The sequence below is a fragment of the Octopus sinensis genome, linkage group LG7 (genome assembly GCF_006345805.1).
Source record: "Octopus sinensis linkage group LG7, ASM634580v1, whole genome shotgun sequence".
Classification (NCBI taxonomy): Eukaryota; Metazoa; Mollusca; class Cephalopoda; order Octopoda; family Octopodidae; genus Octopus; species Octopus sinensis.
Genome location: NC_043003.1, coordinates 89,297,219 through 89,305,872, shown reverse-complemented (window position 1 = coordinate 89,305,872; position 8,654 = coordinate 89,297,219). Strand labels below are relative to the sequence as shown.

General features: G+C 39.7%; 1 protein-coding gene across 2 annotated transcripts in view; it reads right to left on the bottom strand.

Moving 5' to 3' along the window:
• The window catches only part of LOC115213857 (DNA-directed RNA polymerase III subunit RPC1), a 208,632-nt gene that overhangs the window by 199,157 nt on the left and 821 nt on the right, over window positions 1–8,654 (bottom strand). The window lies entirely within an intron of this gene.

Sequence of the window (8,654 nt, the reverse complement as noted above, 5' to 3'; positions counted from 1 at the left end):
ACATATATATACATACATATGTATACATACATAGATATATATACATATATATATACATAAATACATACATATATATATATATATATATATATATACATATATATATATACATATATATACTTTATTTAAAAGCAGCGGAAATTCAACAAAACCTGTTACTCGGAGTTTCACATTCCCATTTGTCGGACAGTTTTTGTTAAAATAGAACCGATATGCCAATTCTATCAAGACTAGTATAAACGCTACACCTTTAAAAATGGACTTGTTTGATTGGTCCTTTCAAATAACGGGCATATTCGAGCGATAAACAAAAATGAGCTCAATATAAAATATAAAAATATATATAAAATTATAAAAGTCGAGGAAAAAACCTTACATCGAATCTTTGGTTAAAATACATAGTCATTAATAAAGAAAATATAAAAATGCATTAAAATATTTCACAACAGTACATACTCATACTAAATTATACATATATACATCAACATACACAGATAGATGTGCGCAGACCACATACATATAAATACAAAACGAAAATATACACACAAATGCATGTGCACATATGTATACGCAATCTAGCTCGCGTGCAAAATCATTTGTACCCATATAGACTATATGCTAAATTCATGGATGGGGAAGGGGTGTTCTTATCCATGAATTTAGCTTATAGTCTATATAGATACAAATGATTTTGCACGCGAGCTAGACTGCGTATACATGTGCACATGCATTTGTGTGTATATTTTCGTTTTGTATTTATACGTATGTGGTCTGCGCACATCTGTCTGTGTATGTTGACCAAGAATAAACCACTGTACTTGGCATTTGTTGACTTAGCTTTTGACAGAGAACCCTGCTGTGTGAAATGATGGGCTCTGAGGAAGTTAGTGGTAGGCAAATGGTTTGTGAAAGCTGTACAAGCTATGTAAAGAGGTTCTGTCAGTAAGGTGAGAATTAAGCATAAGTATAGTGATAAAGTGTAGAGGTAGGTGTCCATCAGAGTTTGATTCTCAGTCCCCTCCTATTAATCATCACCTGCCAGGCCATAACAGAGGAATTCAAGACTGGTTGCCCCTGGAAACTGTTATATGCTGATGATCTTGCTCTTATAGCAGATTCTGTAAAAGAACTAGAAAGGAAATTTCAGGTGTAGAAGCAAAACCTGAAATCAAAAGGCCTTAAAATTAGCTTAGAAAAGACTAAGGTTTTAGTAAGCAAGAAATTAAACAGGACTCGTCCCCCATCAGATAAATGGCCCTGCTCAATATGTAGAAAAGGTGTAGGTAGGAACTCTATACATTGTGCCCAGTGCAAGCTATGGACACACAAGAGGTGCAGTGGAATAATAGGAATGTTATCAAAGATAGTGTTTGTATGTGTAAGATGCACAGGAGCCATAAAAACTACAGATACTCAGGAAATCGATTTTCTCAAATGCCCCAGAGGCCCTTTAGAGGTATTGGACAATTTCTGCTACAGAGGGGAGATAATTAGTTGTGTGGGAGGATGCTTGGAAAGTGTAATCGCTAGAATAAGAATAGGATGGGGAAAATTCAGAGAGCTTTTACCATTGTTGGCAACCAAAGGTCAATTTCTCCAAGTGAAAGGAAGATTGTATGATGCATATGAACAGCAATGCTAAATGGACCCTGAATGCAGATGACATGCAAAGGCAAAAGTGGAATGAAGCTAGTATGCTTCGCTGGATGTGCAATGAAAGTGTACATGTACGACAGAGTGCTAGTATACTAAGGGAAAAGCTAGGTATAAGAGGAATTAGATGCAGTGTGCAAGAGAAAAGACTGTGCTGGTTTAGTCATGTGATGCATATGAATGTAGACAGTTGCATACAGAAGTGCTTATCACTTATAGTAAATGGAACTTGTAAAAGAAGGAGACTCAGGAAGACATGTGACGAAGTACTGAAGGCTGATCTCAAGCCATTGAACCTTATGAAGGAGATGACTAAGGACCGAGATACCTGATGTCAAAAGACCCGTCTGCCACAGCAGAATTGATACCAGTGCTGGTGCCACATAAAATGCACCTAATACATTTCACAGTCTGGAAATGGGGCACTGTGAACTTATCTAGGTATATTTACACCATTGTCAACATCAAAAAATTTGATAGCCCAACTAATTAGAGAGAGAGTTAGTTTAGATGCGATGCAGTTTTATTTTGTGCCAAATAGAAGCACCACTGATGCTATATTTCTGGTAAGGCAGCTACAGGAGAAATATGTAGCCAAAGATGAACCTCTCTGTACTTGGCTTTTTTTGACTCAGAGAAAGCCTTTGTCAGGGTCCCCGATCCTTTATCAAGTGGTCAATGCAGAAACTAGGGATAGATGAGTGGCTGGTGAGAGCTGTACAAGCCTTGTGCAGGGACACTACCAGTAAGGTGAGGATCGACAATGAGTACAGCAAAGAATTCAGGGTACAAGTTGAGGTTCACCAAGGATCAGTCCTCAGCTCCCTCTTGTTCATTATAGTCCTCCAGGCAATAACAGACAGGCTGCCTCAGGGGGCTCCTCTATGCTGTTGACCTTGTTCTTATAGCAGAATCACTACCACAACTAGAGAAGACGTTCTAGGTGTAGAAGCAAGGTCTAGAAACAAAAGGATTTAGAGTTAATCTAGCAAAAATCAAAGTTTTGGTAAGTAGGAAGGCAGACAAATCCCAAATCCCTTCAGGTAGATGGCCCTGCTTGATATGTAGAAAGGGCATAAATAGTAACTCCATAAGATGTACTTGGTGTAAGCTTTGGACACATAAGAGGTGCAGCAATATCAGAAGAAAGTTAACAAGGAAAATAGCTTTTGTGTGTGGAAGATGCACAGGTACAATAAATAGTAGCATAACGGAGAGGTGGGGTACGTGCCCTGGGTGCCAATTGAGGGGTGGGGGTGCCTCATCAAAAGCAAGAAAGATGAGACTTTAAACAATTGTATTTTTTTTTATCACATCTCATTTCACACATTACATTTTGAAATGTTTCAATGGAGGAAGCTGGTGCATTAAACAGTTAAAATAAGGAGGTTTCGTAAAAGTAAACATTAAGAATATATATTTTGGACTACAGGCTGTACGAAACCAGTAAGTAAAGTATTTATTCCTAAAATATTGTTTTATAAATGTTAATTCATCGTAACAAATAAGTACTATATAATATCATGGATTTTGTAATGGGGGGAGGCATTTTTGCAGCAGAAAATAGGCCCAATCAACTGCCAGGCAGGCAAGCTAGAGGTAGTAGATAGCTTCCATTATCTTGGTGACCAAGTTAGCAGTGGAGGGGGATGATCCAAGTGTGTAACTGTGAGAATAAGAATAGGCTGGGCAAAGTTCACAGAGCTCCTACCTCTATTGGCAACAAAGGGCCTCTCTCTCTCAAAGTGAAAGGCAGATTGTATGATGCCTGTGAGCAAATAGCCATGCTACTTGGCAGTGAAACATAGACTGTGCTTGAGAAGACCCATCAAGCCAAGTGAAATTGTAGTCGTGGCTGATGTTGGTGGCATGTAAAGTGCACCATTTGAGCATTGGGCCTCATGGAGGCAAAGTGGCAGAGTTCCTTTCAAGCATTGGGCCGCATGGAGGCAAAATGGCTGAGTTCCTTCTGAGCATTTGTCCACACAGAGGCAAAGTGACCGAGTTCCTATTGAGTGTTGGGCCTCATGGAGGCATAGTAGCTGAGTTCCTTTCAGATTCCTTTCAAGTGTTGGGCCTCACAGAGGCAATGACCAAGACATTTGGTATTATGTCGTGCTTGAGAAGACCCATCAAGCCGAGCAAACTCACAGTTATAGCAGATACCAGTGACACACAAATGCCAGTAACACGTAAAAGCACCCACTACACTCTTGGAGTGGTTGGCATTAGGAAGAGCATCTAGCTGTAGAAAACTATGCCATATCTGACTGGAGTCTGGTGCAGCTTGCCAGCCCTGGTCAAACCATCCAACCCATGCCAACATGGACAACAGATGTTAAATGATGATGGGCTATGATTGGTCAAGGAAGGTCACATGGTGTCATGGTATGATGTAGGTATATTGGTATACCAGCAACAACAGTCATTTGGAAAATACTGCATGGTGAAGAGATCGACTGTGTGATAAACAGGAAATCAGTTGAGTTGTTGGAAGGAGGAAGGGGCAGTATGTAGTTGTATATGTGGGTGTGTAGATGCACTCATATGGTTTTGTATGCATGGGAGTATTGATGTGAGCATGCACATCTGTACATGGGCATGCACACCCACATACATATACATATGAACATACACACATGCATATCCATTTATATGTACATATGTATATATGCATGCACACATGGGCATATACATGCATACTTTCGCACAGCATGGGTATACATGCACATAACAAGCATTGGGAATTGGTAATTGGCAGTCCTGCTCATGGGGTTAGTTGGTGACGGTGACCTTGGTGCAGGGTAGCAACTGGTACTAAGGTGGTATATCCAGGTTGTCAGCAGTGAGAGGTTTGAAATTTGCCAGAAGGGCATACCTCTGGAAACAGCAATAAGATAAATCGTATTTCTTGTTGATGGATACTGCTGGTTCTTGGAGGATATGCAGTTTTTTGTGGTGGCAGAGCTGTGCCGGGTGAATATGGCGGCGCTCTGTCAACAATAGTCCACTTGATGCTGGGTATTTTGTCTCAGAGGTCACAGAGTCTCCAGAGGAAACGAGACAGGAAGGTATTCTCTCTGTCCCTGGATTTGAATGAGTGCATATATTGGGAGTATCTTCCCTTGAAGCCATTAGCTGTCACACCCATATTGTACCTAGTAATGCCATCGGATGGTGTAAGGGTGGCTCTGAATATTATGACCCTTGAAAGGCAGGATCCTTCTAGAGGGCACATGGTGGGGATATCAACTCCAATATCAAAAGGACTACAAAGCTGACTGAATGGATCTTCAGTGCAACTGTGATCAACTGGTTACATGGTATTGAGAATAAATCAGCCTGCAGATTCACCCAATTTGACATTGTCGATTTCTACCCATTCATATCTAAGCCCCTCCTTCTGAAGGCCCTAACTTTTACTGAGCAATATACCAGCATTAGTGATCTTGATATCAGAATTATCATGAATGCCAGAAAGTCAATTCTGGCTATAGAGGGCTATCTCAAGTCATATAATCAGCCACACCATGGAGAGGTTCAGGAAGGACTTGATAAAAATATTTAAGGAGTTTGGCCTGTCTATAACAGTTACCACCAACCTGATTATGGTCGATTTCTCGAACATAACCTTACACCTGAATACAAACAAGTATTACCCATACAAGAAGCCTAACAAGGAAACAGTATACATCCACAATAGCTCAAACCATCCCCCCACTGTAATTAGAAACCTGGTTTCAGGCATTAGCAAATGATTATCTAATCTCTTGGCCAATAGAGAGATCTTTAACAAGGCCCCCTCCTCCCACTACAATAATGCTTTGGCTAGGAGCAGGTTTACTGAGAAGCTCATGTATGTGGACAACCCCCAAACACCCCAAAAGGATTGGAAAAAGGAAAATTATAGAGTATAACCCCCATTTCAACCTAGAAGTTTCCACTAACATAGCTAGAGGCTTCCTGTCATTAATTGAGAAACACTTCCCCAGTGGCCACAAGTATTACAAACTCTTCAACTCCACCATAATGTCAAAGTGAGGTACTCCTGCTTAGACAACATTGCATCTAAAATCACTTACATCAACAGACACAAAAATGCACTTGCACCAACTCCAACCTGCAACTATTGAAACCCCACCATGTGCCCTCTAGAAAGATCCTGCCTTTCAAGGGCTGTAGTATACAGAGCCAATCTTACACCATCCAATGGCATTACTAACTGCACATCCACCAACAACCTACAATATCCATCAACAAGAAAAACAATTTATCTTATTGCTGTGACCAGAAGTATGCCCTTCTGGCAAATTTCAAGCCTCTGACTGCCAACAACCCAGATATACCACCTTAGTACCAGCTACTACTCTGCACCACCTGCACCAAGGTCACCATCACCAACCAACCTTATGAGCAGGACCGCCAATTACCAATCCCTTGTTATGCGCATGTATACTCATGCATGCGCATGAGTACACATGTGCATGCCCATGCGTGTGTGCACACACACTAATATACATGCATATATACATATGTACATATAAATAAATGTCTGTGTACATGTGTATGTCTGCACACGCATGTTCATACATGTGTGTTTGTGTGTGTGGGCGTGCACAATTGCATCAATACCCCCATGCATGCAAAACCATATGAGTGCATCCACACACCTACATACAATTACATACTTACACATATCGCCCCTTCCAACAACCTGACCTATTTCCTGTCCACCACACAGTCTTTTCCAACTAACTATTGTTGATGATATACTGATATACCAACATCAATCCACGACAGTGTGACCTTCCTTGACCAATCGCAGCCCACCTTATGGTAATAACAATTAACTTCTTTCATTCAAATTCAAAATGGCTGAAGACTAGCATCATGCTTGAAACTCAGAGTACCAATAAATTTGAATTAAACTGTTTTGATCCATAGGCACAGGAGTGGCTGTGTGGTAAGAAGTTTGCTTCTCAACCACATGGTTCCAGGTTCAGTGCCAGTACGCGGCACATCAGCAGGTGTCTTCCACTATAGCATCAATTTCCATCTACTAAACCCTCGTGAGTCGATTTAGTAGATGGAAACTGAAAGAAGCCGGTTGTATGTATATATATGTCTGTATTTGTATGTCTATGTTTGTCCCCCCACCATCACTTGACAACCAATGTTGGTGTGTTTACATCCCCCCATACCAGTTCAGCAAAAGAGACTGATAGAATAAGTACCCGGCTTACAAAGAATAAGTCCTGGGGTCGATCTGGTCAGCTAAAGGCAGTGCTCCAGCATGGCCACAGTCAAATGACAAACAAATAAAAGAATATAGTTTATAAAAATAGGTGCAGGAGTTACTGTATGGTAAGTAGCTTGCTTACCAACCACATAGTTCTGGGTTCAGTCCCACTGCATGGCACCTCGGGCAAGTGTCTTCTGCTATAGCCTTGGGCCATCCAAAGCCTTCAGAGTGGATTTGATAGACGAAAACTGAAAGAAGCCTGTTGTGTATATATATATATATATATATATATATATATATATATATATATATGTTTGTGTGTCTCTGTTTGTTTCCCACCATCATTTGACAACCAATGTTGGTGTGTTTACATCCCCATAAATTAGCGGTTTGGCAAAAAGAGACTGATAGAATAAGTACTAGGGTGACAAAGAATAAGTCTTAGGGTTGATTTGTTTGACTAAAGGCGGTACTCCAGCATGGCCGCAGTCAAATGACTGAAACAAAAAGGTATATACTTCAGCAGTGTAACTACATATGCAGTTTCGTTTCCTTCTTTGGACTTTTTCCTTTCTCCTTTCCAATGAATAGATATGCTCAAAATGTCAAAAACTCTCTTTTTACTGAGTGTCAAACTCATACATTCCTTGTGCACATCCTCTTGTTTGTTATTGGTAATATATATATATATATATATATATATATAAATTGACAGAAAGATCATTGCTGAAACTGCAATAATTATATTGTAGAAGAGTCATTTTAAATATTAAAGGATACACAAAAAGCTGTTACTGTCGTTTTTGTTTATTTTTTATGATAATGCCAAACAGATTCATCACACTTCTATGACCTCGCTGACAAATCCACTGTGGAACTGTCAGTTAACCATATCAGAGAAATGCAACAAATTTTGGGTTTCTAGAACAATAAACGTTTACTAACAAAATTATGCTTGAAAATGCAAAGTGGGAATAATTAAAAGGTCATATTGGTTTCCCAAAAGGACGAAAAGGCAAAGCTGACTTCGATGGAATTTGAACTCAGAAAGTAAAGCAGGACGAAATGCCACTAAGCATTTTTCCCGGCATGCTAACGATTCTTCCAGAGTTAGTAGTGGAGCAAACAAAATACCTTCTTAATATTTAGTTACAGCCATCTCACAAAGATTGATATTTGCCTTTCATCCTATCATGTGTGTGTGTGTGTGTGTGTGTGTGTATAGTAGAAGTAAGGACTCAAACCCTTCAAAGAGATGTTTAGCATCCAAGTTTATATTTTCCTCAAAGTTACGAGGGAAAGACTTGAGTCTTGTGAATTTTTCGAAGTTCCCCCAGCCCTCGTTGATTTCCACGCATTTTTTTTATTTCAGATTCGTTTCTTGGAAAGATATCGATTTTCCTCAAAGTTACGAGGGAAAAACATCGGATCTTGTGAATTTTCCAAAGGTCTCTTCCCACCCCCATTGCTCTCTGCACATTTTTGCTTTCAGATTCGTTTTCTACACCTTTTTTAACACCTGTTGCACTAATTTTTTTTTTTTTTTCCGATTTCGTTTCTTGGTAATAATGTCAACATTAACCCAAATAAGTATCTGCCAAATACTAGGGTTGATTTAAGTTAAAAGACGAAGGATAGCCTAAAGACTATACTCCTTTCCCTAAAAGTTCTTGTTTATTTTAGAAAAAACGATTATTAGCACACCGGACGTCTTTACATCGGACACCTCACACGTCTTTACGTTCTGAATTCAAATTCC